The sequence below is a fragment of the Spermophilus citellus genome, assembly GCF_964194105.1.
Source record: "Spermophilus citellus genome assembly, chromosome: 14".
In the NCBI taxonomy this organism is placed as follows: domain Eukaryota; kingdom Metazoa; phylum Chordata; class Mammalia; order Rodentia; family Sciuridae; genus Spermophilus; species Spermophilus citellus.
In genome coordinates, this window is record NC_138194.1 from 86,670,139 (window position 1) to 86,688,744 (window position 18,606).

Genomic DNA, 18,606 nt, shown 5'->3' on the forward strand with positions numbered 1-18,606 from the left:
TATCAGTTACAACAAACATATCACTGTGGTGTTAGATGTTGATGGTGGGGACACTGGATAAATGGGAGTCCCATAGTCTCCATTCGGTTTTTCTGTGAACTTAAAACTGCTCTAAGAATATAATAAATGTAAACAGTAAGATGATATAAAGTTAGATAAATTTAAGTTAGATAATTCTTTTTACTACTTCATTTATTTAAAATACCAAAAATGCTTACTATAACTTAAGTACTGTATCAGGTGTTTGAAATACACAGATGAATAAATCACAACACCAGCTGTTAACAAGCAAGCATTGCATCCAGTGGAAGGAAATCATTAGCCTACTTTGCTAAAGGTGTATGCTGTGATGGAGGTAGATGGTAGTGCTGCAGAGTCCGTGGAATAGATGCCTAACTCAGCCTGGGAGACAGACAGAATGGTACACAGAGGCAGCATCCACTATGAATGTACAATTAAAAGTGGAAATTCATTATGTCAAGGAGGGGGGCACAGTATTCAAGTCCAAGAGCATGCACATGCCAAGGCCACATCACATCTTATCCTCCTAAGTAAGGGCTCAGTAGTAGGTTCTGGTTTTTATAACTTATGGTTTCTAAGACAATAATTATATATAAAAAGTAATTCTGACTCTTCTTCAGGATTGCCCTTTATTATGCTTTATTACCTTTTGAATGAAGATGTGACTATATAAATTCCTTCATAGGAAATTTTTAGTCTTTCTGGATAAACTAACATCTTCCATTACTCAGAACCTGAATACCTGTTGCCTAGATTCCAAGAAGTCTGGGGCCATTTTTAGTGTTCAGTCATGATAGCTATAACCTATGTTTCTGAGCAGTTTATTTTTCTTTAGAGCCTATGTTGTTTTCTTTTTCTACTGTTAAATAATCTTATTATGTGCTTGTCTTTCATGGTAAGCCAACAAAAAACCTTTTTGAAGTAGAGGGGATAAACTATATATAAATATACATATAAATACTACAGAGTCCAGATGGAAAGCAGGCATCATTTGGGGCTTCTGGGGCTGCAAAAAGCCATGTACATGTTAGATTATAATGCATTGTAAGGTTCACATTATGTGACTTGTGAAAACATGCAAAACTCATTTGGTATTGTTCCTTTAGTTCATGTATCAGTTTTGTTATTTTGCTTATGTTAACCTCCTTTTCCTCTTTTATGAAATCACTAAATGCACTTCCTGCTCAAAGTACTTGGTATTCCATCCCTAGCCCCAGGCCCCACCACCACCTTCCCTGATCCTAAAGAATTCCCTTGGTAGCTGTCCATTCCCACTCTTCCCCAGTATTCTTCCATCTGTGTGGTTGCTCTGGAAGCCATTGCATCAGTATGACCCCACTCCCTGGATACACAATGATGGATAAGAAAATAAACATCTTTATCAGATTTGGAAAAGAGAGGTTCTAATTCGATCTAACTGCTCTCTTTCTGGAAGGAAATGAAAATTAAGAAATTGTTGGCAGTTATATTCTGCTACATAGCATAAATGTTAATTAGTGAAAATAAAGTGAATAAAATCATCTGTTACGACAAAAGTATGTATATAAATAAAACCCATTACTCAGAAAATTAGGAAAACATATCAGCCTCTTCAAAATAGCTTTTGTGTTCAAAAGGAAATTAAAACTCAAACCAAAGACTACTTACAAGGAAAACATTGCACTAACAAGATGCAGTAAAAGTGATATTCAGAGGAAAATTAATATCCTTATTTGCATTTTAAAAATCTATTGAAGACTGAAAATAATTACCCTTTCACTTTAGAAGCAAATAATAACAAAACTGAAGAAAAAAGATGAAAAGATTTATTAAATAAGGAACACAAATTAACAACTGGAAAAAAGAATCATTCTTTTGAAATAAGGTAAAACAAGAAAACATTGACCTCTGTGCATGAACAGGGGTGGGGAGAAAGGGAGAGGGTGTTAGAGAAAGGAGAAAAACATACTGTGAATTGAAGAGAGAGAATATGTACACTTATTAAAAATATTTTAAAATATTTTATTAGTGCCTTCTAGTTATACATGGTCGCGAGGTTCGTTCCAACATGATAATATATGCATGTGTTTTAGTCAGATTTTTCATTGCTCTGACCAAAAGACCTGACAAGAGCAGAATAGAGAAGGAAAGGGTATTTTGGCTCTGGGTTTTAGAGGTCTCAGTCCATAGATGGCCAACTTCATAGCTCTAGGCCCAATATGAGGCAGAACATCATGGTGGAAGGATGTGGCAGAGGAAAGAAGCTCAGAACATGGTACCCAGGAAGCAGAGAAAGCTCTGCTCACCGTGGACAAAATGTAAACCTCAAAGTCAAATCTCCAGTGGCCTACTTCTTCCAGCTATGCGCTCACTAGGTGTAGCTTCAGTTAATTGATAAGTGGATTAACCTACCCATTAGGTTATAGTTCTCATAATCTAATCATTTCACCTCTGAAAATTCTTGTATTGTCTCACAAATGAACTTTTGGAGGATCCTCATATGTGAACCATAACATCATAGAATATAATAGGCTCCATTTCAGTCCCTAGATAAGGAAGATTCTTGAGAATGGGGACTGTTTCATCACCATGTCACATATTGGGAACTAGCAGAATAGACCTCAGATACCTGTGGCAGAAGAGAGACCTCACATCTTGTGAGTGTGGCCATGTCACCACATTCCCAGTGTCTGTCCCTGGTTTCTTCTTTGCCTCTGACTCCTTCTAGCACTCAAGACACACTCTTACACCCTGTTCCCCCATTCCTATAGTATGCATGGCATGAGACATTAGTTTTTTAATGTTTATATAACAAATAACCACAAATTCAGTGATTTAGAATAGAAATTTATCATCTTACACTTTTTTATGTAAGAAATCATTACAGGTCTCATTGGACTAAAATTGAATTTTCCATAGGTTTAGTTCTTCTCTGGAGGCTCTAGGGGAGAATATGTTTCCTGTTCATTTGGGTTGTTGGAATTCATCTCCTTGCAAATGTAGGACCTGGTCTCCGTTTTCATACTGGCTGTAAAATGTGGACTGTTCCCAGCTTCTAGATGTTGCTACATTCATTGATTAGTGGCCCCTCTGCACAGCTAGCTAATGTGAGTCAAGTTCTTCTCTGGTGATGTCTTCTCTTATCTACTTTTACACTTTTCTCTTTTGCTTTTAAGGACTCGTGACTAGATTGGATTAAAAAAGATAATTTAAAAATTTAAGGTTCTTAAACTCATTCTGCAAAGTTCCTTTGATATGCCGTATTCTCATGTCCGAGGAATTAGGGCATGAACATCTTTGAGCAGGGTAAATTTTTCCTTTTAACACATACAGATTTTATTATTCATTTGGCATAAATGCTGTTTTCTCCTAAGGGAGCTATACTCTCTTGCTAGAGTGGTAGTTCTGGATCCTCAGGCTCAGATGAATGCACAAGCAAATTGTAAAATACACAATGGAATACTATTTATCAATAAAAATAATTAAACTATTGATATGTATACCAAAAATAATGACTCCAAAATTAGTAAAGTAGTATAAGTGAAAAAGTACATACCCAAAACAAACAAGTAAAAAACCCAAACAAATAAAACCGTTTTCTCAAACTGTCTAATTCCCTTTGTGTGACACTCTGAAAGATGCAAAACTATAGGGATAGCAAAGAGATCAGGTCTTGCTAGATTCTTGGGATACTGGGGGTGGAGGCAGTGGATTAACTTCAAAGGCTCCCTGAGAGTACTTTTTAGAGTGATGAAAATATTTTGGATCTAGCATATGGTAATGGTTGCATGAGTGTGTGAATTTTCCAAAACTCACTGAAGTGTATACTTAAAAGGTTTAATTTTATTGTATGTAAACAATAGTGTAATAAATATAACATTCCAAATAAAACTTTCTCAGTCTCATTCACTAAATGTCCTCTTCCCAGGCAACAGAGTTGAACTTCTTTCTTACTTGGCTTCTAACTTTTGCATAGGAGATTTGCAGAGGCCGGTGTTGAGACTCTTTAAAGGTCTACTCTCTACTCTGAGATTTGGGAGGAGCCTGACTTTCAGCATACTCTTCTTTCAATTTCAATCTGCTATAGAACACCTTTGGCTTTCACAGCATTCCTTGAGTTGAGGTTAGCTACTATGATCCATTTTCTTTTTTCAAGACTTCCAACAAATACAATCAATTTGTTCTAAAATTATTATAATTATCAGTAACTCCAATGGTGTTAATAGGAAGCCATCATATAATCCAATGCCTTACCAGCCTACTTGTACCTTATCCAAAACACCATTATCTGGACTCTCAATAATTCTGATTGCATTGAATTATCCTGGTAATCCTCAGATCAATTACCAGCAGAAATAGATATCTTATTGCCATAGGACTACTGAGTATTCAGGCTCCCAAATTCCATCTTGACCTTCTGCTCTCCAGGTGTACTGTAGGTAATAAGTGCATCACTACCAAATTTTCCAGAAAGCTGATCCTGAGATAGAAGCTTATGTGTGACGTGTGTGAATAAATTTTGAGAAAGTATGTCCCAGGGAGGAGGAATAAGTGACAGAGGGGTGAAAAAGAAAAGGGAGAGCCAATATAAAGACAAATTACTGAGTTCATCATTGCTACTCGCTACTGGTTACTGAACTCAGCAGTGCTGTCTAAAAAGCCATATGAAAAGCATTTAAAGATGCCTTTCTTAAAGGAAAAAGATGAAAATATTCCTCCATCAGCTCCTGAGCCTGAGTGAATGAATGGATACTTGTTTTAAGATTAATTGCCCTTCATTTCTGAGTTGCATATGTAAGCATTGAGCAGGTTGCCTTGATATCATATACTCCTGGTATATGATACTCTGGGGTATAAGAAATATTGGGATAATAGATTCAAAACAAATGGCATGGGTAACCAAAGGCTAAATGCTATCATGTACAACATGTTTGGTAGGAACCTGTGCAGAGCTTGTTATACTCTTGCTGGAATAATCAACAGGAGAGATCAAGAGAATATAAAGTGATGATTGAGAGGTATACAATACAATACCTGATAGAGCTGTTATAAAGATTACATGAATTAATATGTGTAAAAGCCATTAGAACAGTGCATGGTGTGTGCATACATAGCCAATAAACCATGTCTGTTATATATCTTGGTGAGCCTAAGGAAGATGTAGAATATGATTGACTTGTTTGATTTCTCCCCTAGTCATACATGCTAAAAAGAATATATTTTCTGAGTTTGGGAAGCTGCAACAAAATACTATAGACTATTTGACTTATAAACTACACAAGTATGTTTCTTATGGAAACAGATATAAAGGCTGAAAGCCTGAGATGAGGATTATTAAATTATGGTGAAGGCCCTCTTCTGGGTTGCAGACTCCCAACTTCCCAATATTCTCTCACATGGTGGAAACAGGATAAGTTAGCATCCTGGGATCCCTCTTTTAAGGGTATTAATTCCATTCTTGAGGGTCCACTCTCATTACCTAAATACCTCCCTCCCAAAGGTCTCAACTTCTAATACCATTGTATTGGGAATTAGGATTCCAACATATGAATTTGGGGGGAATATGATTATTATGCCTGAAGGCTTTATGTGGTTTCAGCTTGAGTAAAGTCTGTTGAATTCACCAGAACCCTTTCTTGTAAATTGGCACTTTTGTTTTTGTTTTAAGATTTAAGTTTCTTTAAAGTAATTTGTTATGGCAATGATCTTACTGCCAATTATGGTTCTTGTTGTGGACAAAGGATAATGTTTCTCAATCATGCCAAACTTGAGGTCCCTTTCCATATATTCATTTCAAGAGAATCCATATCTTCCAAATAAAGAAATGGAAAGAAATGTATTCGATACTATAAACACAATGCATTGTGAAAAATTCAGTGCATTTTAACAGATTGGGTAGGAAATTATATGTAAGAAAGGGGAGAGGGAATTATATCATTGATTATGAACCACACATTATGTTTTAAACATTGCTGAGTGCATGGCACACAATTTGTTATTGAGCCCCACATAACATATGAATGATTATGGCTTGTACCTGCTCTATGGCCAACATAATTTCTGATTCACCAGTGCCTGTATTATTAAATATTTTGAATATTAATTTTGGAAATAGCTACATGTTATAATTTCCATTTCATAGAGAACAGAACCGAGGACTTGGTTGATTAAATAACAATATAGATTAAGCCACTCAGCTGGCAGGAGGAGGCATTTAGTTCCTATTTCTATCTCGCAAAGTTCCTACCATGTTCTGCTGCCTCTGATGTAACATGCTACTGTGCAGGTGGCTGGAGCATAAAAGAAATTGCTCTGTTGGTTAGCCAGGACTTTGGGTGAGAATTGGTCTAATAAAAATTCATTGAATGTGTTTTGCCCTGAAGAAAGCAAGGTGCCTGCCGTTCTTTGGAGTTTATGTGTTGACAGTGTAAAGGACTGGTACAAAGAAGGTTGTCTTGCTTTTGACTTTATAGTCTCCATCTGGTCAGGAAAAGAGTAAATTGATCACATCTGCTGCAAATCCGTGGCTGGGCTATTGGACCTTGTAGCTTTGACACTAAACCTCACAGCCTCTTCCCCGGATCCTGGATATTATATCCTGCACAGAAGTGTGCCAATTTTCACAACTTTTGTACTTCTCTCTAGCATTGCTCAAACTCTGATTCTCTTGAGTATCCTTTAGGGAAAAACTTGGAAGCTTTTTTTCTTTGAAGTGATAATAAATACATTAGGTTTTGTGGGCCAATGGGATACATTGAGGATAATATAGAAGATACATTATGAGAGAAAACAAATTTCCACCAGATGTCTTTGTGAAAGTATGAAATTAATAATGATGAAACTTATTGAGTGTAAATTATTTTGTAATATAAATATACTAATGAGTATAGTAGAATTACTCTGAGATGGAATAGCATTTTACTTCTTTAGGGTTCCTAATTAGTATTCTATAATCAAACTAATGGCAAACATTCATCTGTAAAAGCCATTCTTAATTCACAGAATGTCCCAAAGCAGGTGGTAGGACAGATTTGGCCTACAGGTCATAATTTGCCAACTATTGATTTAGGGAAAACTTGAGTCTCCATTGGGAGTCAGACAATTTTACATATTGCTGCAGGAGCACAACACAAGTAGATTTCTATAAAGACTTCTACTTGTATGCCCAAAGGCAAAGAGGTAAAAATTCCTATTTTGAGGATACCATGATATCAGATTCTGAATTTTGGTTTCCAGATCCAGCCAGCTTCATGGAGTCAGGTGCTCATGTGTATGAAGCGGGATGTCAGAAAGAGAGTTCAGGTGCTCACTGTTGAAGGGTTGTATGTTTATACAGGGAGTAAAATATTTTTCCTTCAATGCCCACCGCTGTTGCAAACTATGCCTTACAGTGGGAAGATCAAAAAAGGGATATTTCCCCCACTTTTAATCAGCACTGGGTGGCCAGCAACAGAGAGGATGCAGAAAACACATGTTGGAAGGTAGTGAGATGTGAAGGCCTTGACATGAATATCTGTGCTCCCACAGAAGGCACCGACAGCAGTGGAAAAACCATCTTCATTCTCAAGCAGCTGTAGGATGAGGAGCACTATTAACAAAGTCTTGAAAATAATAAAGTTCCACAGTCAACTGGGAATTTTTTCAGTGCAAGGATAGTACATAAGTATTTCATGTCCCTGGGGTTTCTTTAAGATATCTTGCAATAATGTTAAAGAGTATCACAACAGGAAATTCCAATGCTGGATGATAGTGTGAACTCAACTAAGTCAGAGAAAAACAAGCAAAGATGATCCAAAACAAGGGGGAATAATCCATCCAGTTAAAATCTCTGTAAATTATTGTTAGAATACAAAGCAAATGAACATTTGTTTAAGAAAATCTACTGTAACTTAGTAAGAACAGCCAGTCAGTGGTATTTGAGCCATGGTCCTCCATCTCCAATTTATACCATCTGAACTTGAGGGAAGTTTCACTTTGGGTAATAAGACCAAAGATAGGAGGATTTCTCTCTCCTCATCTTCCAATCAAGGCTTAAAAGTATCTAAACAGGAGGACAAGTTGCTAGCAACTTGACTCCATATTAGAAAGAAAAATATTCTTGGTGAATATAGAGAAAAAGTTGGGCACTCCTTTCCTCCACCGAGCTCTTATTCATAGAACAGAGGCTTTGCCTCAGTGCAGTAGGACAGGGATACCAAGGCGTCAACTTCCCTTGCTCTGGCCCACACATTTTATAGAGATTCTACACTGAAAGAGGCTAGAAGAGAAGACCAGAGGCTACTGCCTAACCATGAACCCAAGGATCAGAGAGTTTGCCTAGGGGAGAAGGTAGTAAATAATAAATGTGTAGCTCTACCCAAAGAAACTGCCATTATTTGATTCAGAATACAAAGAAGTTCAAGCCTAAAGGCTTTCTCTTGAATACTGGTTATTTTAATTAAGAGAAATGAATTAAACCATGAATAATTCTGAGATTTCAGAGAGAACCAGAGAAAGAGACAGCTAAAAAAAGCCCTCCTGGGGTCAGAACAAACATCAAAGACTGGCCTCAAACAAACCAACAAACCATAAGTTCTTCCCTAAATTAGACTTTTGAGCAAATTACACATCAGGGTATTTTTAGAATTATTGGGGTTTAATATGAAATGAAGAAGATAACAAGGATGTTAGAAAAAGAGACAAAGAGAGTCCTGCACAAGAAACTACCATCCAGAATGATTGCACAGAATGGCTGCCACTTCTAAGGAGAGACACGAAAGGCTGCAACTGTGAACCAAACAGAAATTACTAACAACCTTCCCAAGTCATAAAACAAGCAAACAACAATAAAAGCAGGCCCAACAAATAGCAGAAGAGGAAATGGTATAGAGCATCTATATTATATTGCTTGAAATATCTTTTTTTAATAAAAATTATGAGATAGGCAATGAAATAGAACATATGATCTATAGACATGGGGAAAGTGAAAAAAAAAAAAAAAAACCAGACAAAAGAAACAACCCATGAGAAGGATCAAATGCCAGATTCAACAATGACTTTAAACTACTCTTTATAAATATGTTCAAGGAACAAAAGGATATCATGATGATTAAAGAAGTACATAAACGTATAGAGATACCACCTCAGCAAATAGAGAATATGAACAAAGAAATATAAATTACTTTAAATGAGAAGTAAGGAGCTAAATACTACAGAAAATTTAAATGAAAATTCCTAAGAGGGAACTAGTAGAAGAAAATGTCAACAAACTTAAAGGTAGACTGATACAATCTGAAGAATAGAGAGAAACTTAAAGATCTATGGAACAATTTTATGTGGACTAACATATACATAATGGCAATTCTAGAAGGAGAGGGAGAGAGGGAGGAAGGGAGAGAAAGAGAGAGAGAGAGAGAGAGAGAGAGAGAGAGAGAGAGAAAGTAGAGAAGGAATATGAATGTTGGAGTGAATATTTGAAGAACAATGGCTGAATACTTCCCAACTTTTGATAAGAGACATGAATCCACATATCAAAGAAACTCAGTGAAACCTAAGATAAATCCAAAGAAATCTATACCCAGTCACTTTATAGTAAACATGCTGAGCACCAAAGAGAAAGTCTGAATGTAGAAAGGGAAAGACAACTATTCAAGTACAAGGAAATCCCAAAGAAATTAATAGCTGAGTTCTATCAGAAACAATGGGGGTCAGAGGCCATGAGATGACATATCAAAAATGTTAGAAAAATAACAGTCAAGAAGAAATGTTATATCCTGCAAAATTATCTTTCCATTTTTTAATTGCATTCATTTTTTATTTATCCAACAAATATGGGTTACATACTATGTACTAGGAAAACACATTATATTGATAATTATTGATTCAAAATTTACAGTCAATCATATAGGAAGATGTATCTGTTTGCTTTCAACTGTTTCATAAACAATGTATGGATATTTAAGTCTGTGCATTTTTTATTGGTACATACTAATTTCATAGAGTGGTGAGTTTTATGTGGCATATTGATACATGCATGTAAAATAATTTAATCAATTTCAGTCTTGGAACCTCTCCTTATCCTCCCTGCCTCTATCGCCCTGATCCCCTTACTTTACCCTAATGGTCTCTCTTCTACTTTCATGACATCACTTTCTCCCCTTTCTTCCCTCTACCTGCCACATGCAAGAGAAAACAATAGATACTTGTCTTTCTGAATTTGACTTATTTCACTTAACATGATGATTTCCAATTCCATGCATTTCTTTCTCCTTCTTTCCTACCTTCCTTCTTTTCTTCCTTCCTTCCTCCCTTCCTTTCTTCCTTCCTTCCTTTCTTTCTTTTTTGCAAATTACATGCCATTCTTCTTTAAGGGTGAATAAAACACCAATGTGTATATATACCACATTTTTTCTATTCAGTCATTTGTTAATGCTAATCCCATAACTTGCCTATTGTGAATTGTGCTGCAATAAATATGAGTATTCATGCATCTATAAAATATGTGGATTTTAATTATTTCAGACAAATGCTGAGGAGTTGCATCACTAAATCATATGATAATTCTATTTTTACCTTTGAGGATCCTCCATACTGATTTCCATGTGGCTTATACCAGTTTACATTCTTACCAGCAGTGTGCAGAAGTTCTGTTTCTCTGAATCTTCATGAGCATTTATTGATATTTCTATTCTTGATAACTGCCTTCTGACTGGATTGAGATGGAATCTCAATTTTGTTTTGAATGCATTTCCCTAATGGTTAACGAAGCTGACTATTTTTTTTATTATAATTGGGCATTTATTCTTCTTTATTTGAGAGGAGTCTATTCAGGTCATCTGCCCATTTACTGAATGGGTTATTTGGTTTTTGAGTGTTGAGTTTTTTAAGTTCTTTATATATTCTAGAACTCATTCAAAAATTAAGGTGAAATTAAAACATTCCCAGATAAATAATATTTGCTAAGAACACACATTACAAGAAATGCTGAGTAAGCTTTTCAGACTAAAAAAGTCATGTAAACACCAAAAAGAAAGAAAAAAGAAAAAAAAAAGATAAATGCATATCTTCTTCCTTCTTATCCTGATTTAAAAATTACTTGTAAAAATAAATGTACATAAGTTCATTGTTGGGACTATAACATACAGAAACACAACATATTTGGCAATCATGGCACAAAGGAGGTGAGTAGAATAAAGTTTTATTGGAATAAGGACGTAACATGAGATGGTAAGTTCAATTCAAAGGAAGGAGCACATGAAGAGAACCAGAGATGGCAAATAAGAAGATTAAAAAGTATTAACTCCATGAATACTTACTTGCAATACTTTATTTTTGTAGTTTCTTTTGTATGCATAAAGTACTTAAAATAACTATAACAAGCTGTTGCTGGGTTTGTAAATACATAGCTAAATATAACACATACATATACATACACACATACATACATTTATTAACAAAAAGGGGGAGAAGAGGGAATAGAGTCATATAGTAGTAACATTTTTGTATTTCAAGAGAATTGCATTAGTATTTGAAAAAGATTATTTATATAAGCTAAAATACATGTAATGAGCCCTATACTAGTCCTAAGAAAATTTTTAAATATTTAAAAAATCAATTAAAAATTAAAATGTTATTCATGAAAAAATTCACTAATGCAAAAGGTAAGCAGCAAAAGAGAAACAGAGGAACAAAGAGATACATGCAATATAGAAAAAAAGTATTAAATGGCAGATATAAAACATTAACAACAATAACATTAAATGTAAGTAGACTAAACAATGCAATTAAAGGGCAGAAATTGTCAAATTGGAGAAAAATATCAAATATATGCTCTGTACATGAGACGCTTAAATTTCAACAATACAAATAGATTGAAAGGAAACAAATGGAAAAAAAATCTATTATGTTAACAACCATGATACAAAGCTGGATAGCTATTCTAATGTCAGACAAAATACACTTTAAAAATATGACTAGAGGGAGTAACATTTTTTTTATTGACAAAAGGATCAATCCACCAGGGATGATTATAAAATATGTGCTCACAATAACAGAATCCTAAGTCACATGAAGCAAAGACTCATGGAATTGAAAGGGAAAATAAACAATTCAATGTTGATCACTGGAGTCTTCATTAACTCACTTTCAATAAGAGATAGAACAACCCAATAGAAGGTCAACAAGCAAATAAAAATCTTAAGCAATAATATACACAGATGGTGCAAGACAAAACTCTTTCAGTCATCTAAAATTTTAGAACATGTGAAAGCCAGAAGGTCTCCATAGCAACATTTTAAAAGGAATGATTTTATTTACACTCAGTATGATCATGATTGTAAAAGTTGGCTGAACTACAAAAATGATTTCTCACCCAATCATGACAGGTTTCCTATTTTTAAAATCAGGGTATAGTTATAGTTTATATCTGGAATGTCCCCAGTGTCTTCTGTTCAAAGATAGTGGTTTTGATAAGTGATTGGATCATGAGGATCTAATCGGTGAATTAATTCATTGATGGCTGAATGGATTACTGGGAGGTGGGATCTAGTTGGAGGAAGTAGGTCCCTGGGAACATAACTTGTTATCTTCTCTCCAGCACCTTCTCCTGCTCCCCTCCACACCTCCCTCTCCCCACCCTCCTGATTCCCAGCTGCCATGAGCTGAGCAGTTTTTCCAGCTGTAGTTCATCTTGGATTCCTAGCCCTGGTCCTAATACTTGCTAGCTTGTTTTACTCAAACACTTTACCCTGAGCAAGTCTCCCATGTGGCTGTTGCTGAGTTGTATCCTTTGTAATGAACCACCAGACAGCTGTGAAATATTTTCCTGAGTTTGGTATGGCATTCTCACAAATTATCAAACCTTTGTATTATAGCTAATTAATCGTCAGTATGGGAAGCCTAGAATTGCCATTGATATCTAAAATGGAGGTGGTCCTGTGGGACTAAGCCTTTAACTTGTGGAGTCTGAGCTAAGACTGAGTAGTTAGTATCAGGATTGAGTTAAATCATAAGACCTCTGGTTGATATGCAGAAAGCTTGCAGAGCCTGTTGGTGTTGGAAAATACTGCAAGTTGTAACTTTTGTACTTGAACATGTGATCTTATTTGGAAATAGTGATTTTACAGATCTAATTGAGTTATGATGAAATTATAGTGGATTGGGGTGGGTCCCAGATCTAATGACTGCTGTCTTTATAAGAAAATCATGTGAAGACACAGACACACACAAGAAAAATGCTTCTAGACCTTTTAAAGAAAGACCACAAACTTGATGGTGTCCAGCAACCACCAGAAGTTAGGAAGAGGCAAGGAAGAATCATATCCCAGAGCCTTCAGAGACAACCGTGGCCCTGTGGACACCTTGTTCTCATTTAAGATGTCTAGTCTCCAGAACTGTGAGGAAATAAATCTCTGTTATTTTGTGCCATCCAATTTGTGCTACTTTGTTACAGTAGCCCTAGGCAATTAATTAACAGAGTGGACAGAATATAGGACTAAAGGGTAAGAGTTTGTTGACTTAAGAACACTCTCCCACAATTCTCTGTAGTACATCTTGGATTCCTAGCCCTGGTCCTAATACTTGCTAGCTTGTTTTTTCTCAAACCTGGACAAAGCAATACCCTAGACCCATAGTGAATTAGTTGAAGATATTGGAGTCGCCTGGGCAATATTCTGGGAGTAGCAGAAGGTTCAGAATATTCTAATAGATTTGAATATCACAAACATCACAAACAACAACCTGAAACTTGACTATGTTCCCTTGAGATGACCCAGAGTGCACATAATCTTACAATTAGGTTTATCCATGGAGATGCTTTCTTGGAACTGATCTCCCTACTGCAAATGGAGATGGTAGGACTTGGGAAGAGCAGAAGTCAGGTGGGAGCACTTATCTTAGGCAAAAGCTGGTAACCCACAATAGTAAATAAACTAACATTCAGAGGGACAACATCATGGGAAAGGGGAATGATTGACTTAATAAATGGAAACGTCAAAAGCAAGCAGCTGGTTGATGTTAACTACTAAAATGGAAAAATATCATTTCTCACATAGTTTCTAAATCTGAGCCAGTTCTCAAACTTAGAGCCTATAGCTTCCAGGAAGGTGTATAGAATTTCCCTAGAAGCATATAAAATTAATATTTTGCCAATCTTTCCTCAGGATAACAATAATTTATCACTGTAACTCTATCCTCAGTGATAACCAGAACTTTTGAGGGTTGTGGAATGAAAATCCGGTTGTGAGACCTCCACTAAAGGCCATAGAATGTCATCAGGCCTTCCTATTTGAATGGGGGTATATAGAAGCCAATGAGAAATACAATTTGTTACCAGGTCCATCTCATCAGTTTGTCCACAGGTTTAGCCTATGCTTGTTTCTCTCCTGAGTACATAGTTGAGATTGTGTGTCTATCAGCCTATGAACTATAATATTGGTCCTCTTGTCTCTAGAATTAGAGATATCATGGTAAAAAGGTTAAATAAGACACCTAAGATTAAATAAAACATCACAATACCCTTCCCCACAAATTTCACTTAGTTCCATAAAGGAATATGTATGAAGAATTCCATTGTTAAAGTGTATGTGGTGTTGGGGATTAGAGACAGCTTGACTGTTCTCTACTTGGTCCTAGATGATACAGTGTGGTAATGCACACCATGAGTATTATGCAATAAAAGCAGCAGATAAGTTGTACACATCTTGACATGGAAGGATCTTCTACATATAGTCAGTAAAAAAATTAAGAAATGGAAAAGTTACTATATAGTAAAATGATATACATAAACAATATAGTTTAAAAGTACATGCACACCACAACTATGTCTACAGTAGTGTATCTATATAGTGGAGGGAAACTATAATTATAAAAGAAAATAAAAGAAACACATACCCTAATAAACAATTGGATTAATGGGAAAAAAATGGAAAAAAAAGAGACTTAACCTGAACCCATGATACTAACATATTATGAACTGGAGAAAATGATGAACTCAATCCTTTGCATCTGAGGTTCATTTAGAAAAAGAATGCCCTACTGAAATCCCTTGCAACATATGAGAGGATTAGACTGTCCATAAATGGAAAAGGAAATTTGGAATTTGCCAGTTGGCTGACTAATGGGAATTGTCTGGGGGCCAGTCTCATTTCCAAGCAGAGATATTCCAAAGAACAATTGGCAAAGATTCCTTAATAGGAGTTCCCACATCCTTTTGAGCCTTCTTTGCATCTGGATATGGATGACATTCACAAGATGTGAATTTCATGTACTAAGAAACTCCTTGATTTCTTAGAACCTCTGAGGAATAAGGTGCTCTTTTAAAGCTAACATCCTGTCTTCACCTTTGACATGATTTCAAACAGTTCTTCATCAATACCCACGAGATTTAAGGAAGAACATTGGGTACAGGGACCTGGAAATCACTTAGAGCCCTGTTTCTCTTTGAACAAGGAGTTTCTCACATGTAACCTTTGTAACCTTTCTGAACCAAGGACGGGAGAGAGGGAAGATGTATCCGGAGTGTATAGTACTCTTTTTAACTTCATAACAGCTGCTTATACAGCTGAACCCAGAGGGAAGGAGATGCTTGTAATAAAAGCCAGAATAATTATAGCTCCATTGAGACAGAGGAGCTTTGTCCTGAGGATGCAGTGGTTGAAGCAGAATGAAGTGTGAGGATTGAACACTAGCTAAGCTGAGTCCCCACAGCTCTGCATTTCTGGGGAGGTTTTCCTTAGCCAGGGTAAGGAGAACGTGTGGGAGAAGTGCAGGCCAAACGTACATGATGGAACAGGCTTGGCAATGAAATAGTGACCAGGAAATGGGGAAATTCCATTTCTGCAAGCTGTTTCATATTCCAGTCTTATTCTGGTAGGCTATCCCAGCATCTAAATCTGAAAACTGTCAGCTTTTCATCACACTTGTTATATGGATCTTACTGTGAAATTATTAAATCCTTTTATATTTCATCAAAATTTTATTAGTTTTTAAATTTATCTAGAGCTGTAGTGTCCAGTAGGGTATCCATGAGCCACAACTAGCTATTGAGTGATTGAAATGTGGTTTGTGTCCCAGGAAGGGAATCTTTAAAGTAATTTTATTTTGGTTAATGCATATTTAAATGAAAATGGGGCCAGTTTTAAAATAGTTCTATTTTATTTATATGATATATAATGCAATATGTCTATGTACTTCATTGTTTTTGCAAGATTACATTCATGTGAACTACTGGAAATTCAGCAAAATGAGATATTCTGTTAATTATAAAATATACAACAAACTTTAAATAATTAGTTAAGTAAAATAGTGTAAATCAACTCATTAATAACTGTCTTATTAATCAAGTTTTGAAATGACAATATTTTGCATACATTGAGTGAAACGGAATATATTATTAAATAATTTTATTTCATTTTCCTTATTAATGTTGTGCTGAGAAAAATTAAAATATGTGGCACTCATTGTATTTCTACTAGATAATGATAATCTAGAGCATAAATATTTCTAAGCTTATCTTGTTTACTATCAGAGTCATTAGCTATCAGTGTCTTTTTAAACTTAAATTAATAAAAATAAAATTAAATAAAACATTCCATTCCTCAGCATTAGTCACTTTAAATACTGAGTACTTATAGTGGCTACCTCTTGGGTAGCATAGTTTAGGACCTTGAGATAAAGAGAACTTTTGACACTAGTTTTTAACTTGTTCATTAAGTGTTGCACTTAGCTAAGGATCTTTTCAGAAGAAAATATAGAACATTTCTATATTTGAGGTTTACCAAAGATAAGCAAAAGAGACAGGAACCTGGCCCAAGATGAAAAAAGTGATCTTAAGGCTCCTTTTTTATGACTTAATACTCATTGTATTAGCAAATTAGTGCAATATTTATAAATCACTCTATGTCAAATGTTTCAAGATAAAAATTAAATAAATCATTCTTGCCTTCAAGAAATGAACACTCTAGAGAAGGGTTTCAAACTCAGAATTATTGACATTTTGAGCTAGATAATTCATTGTCAATGGGGGTCATCCTGTCCATTATGAACAATTCAGGAGCATGGCTGGCCTTTACTCACTAGGTACTATATCTCCCCCTTGAATTGTGATAACTAAAAATATCTCATGTCGTTGCTAAAGGTCTGTTCATGGAAAACCTCTGCTCTAGAGGATGAGTAATAGGTAAGGGGATGATGTCATAGCTATGACAGACATACCAACAAGGTGAAATAGGGGCATGAGGAAAGACATTTCTTCCTTGTGAATGTAGTCAAGGAAGACTTCGTAAATGTGTAACTCCAAATACTCCTTGTACAGTGCTTTTCCCATTTAATCCACCACTGTGACTTTGGGGAAATGCTGAGTATAAACATGTGTGTGCATATTTATAGTAATTCCAGGGGTGTAAAAATGTGGGTGTAGTATCAACTAATACTTAATTCACTTCAATAGTTAATGTGGCATTTGGGGAAAACTACTTTTAAAAGGTCAGAGGTCCCAAATCTAAAATTGGATGTGTTTATCTATTACTACATAAATGATTTTGGAAGAATTTTCCTCTTATCAATTAATAGTTTCTGAACACCTACCTAGTTTCTATAAGGGCTATTAAAGGTATGTAAACTATTCTTATAAAACTAGTCTAAGCCAAACAAGCAAACATTTTACAACCTCATTGTAGAGTGAAGAAAAAAGGTGTGAAAATTTTAAAAACCATATGTAATTTAAAAACTAATGGATCAGATTTTTCATCATTCTCCTGTCCCCTCAATTTCTGTAACAATACTGCATGTTGGACATACTCTTTGCCTTATCTCCTAAGAGTTAAGGTTGCAAAATCTTTTTATTTATTTGGATGAGATAGGTATCTTTTCTTCTGGATGAGTTCCATTGCATCGTGTATCTTCCAGGGAAATTTTTTACATTGTCTGAGACCATTGACAGTAAGCCATGGTCAGAAAATCCCCCAGCACCTGGTGGATTTTCTTTTATGGATGACTTACAGGCAAGTAAAAATAGCACTTGACAAATAGTCTACACCCTACAGTGGAGCTGCTCTAATTTGGCTTTTTCTAGGTGACAAAGGCTACTTCCTTGAATGATCAAAAACTTCAAAGTGCAGCATTGGTGCTGGCCACTGATGCACTGAAGCCAGTTTAAAGTCCAAAGCAGCTCTCCCTGCTGATACCTCCACCGATTACACCAGCAGGCTCCCTTGGGTGTACAAGTGAGCACTAGGAATGGGTTATCTGGTTCTTTTTAAATCCAACTTCCAATTTCTTTTTATGGCCTATATTTTGTGTATACTTTCTTTGGTTATCTTTAAAGTGACCCAGAAGATCATTTGGAGAAATAAAAACACATAAAAACAAACATATCTTAAATTTTTTCATTCTTGATCTCAAATTCTACTTTTGCCCAACATGTATGATACCTGAATGAATGACCATGGGAGACATACTTGGAAGGATGTGGAGGGAAAGAAAGTGCAAAGATGAATATAATAAGAATTTGTTTTGGTTGCATGAGATTACAGGAAGCAGACACAGAGAAAGTCCTCTTTGGGCTGAAAGAGCAGAGAAGGCATCTCAGATGAGAAAGGACTTTAGTGAGCTCTTTTCTGGTGATAAAAT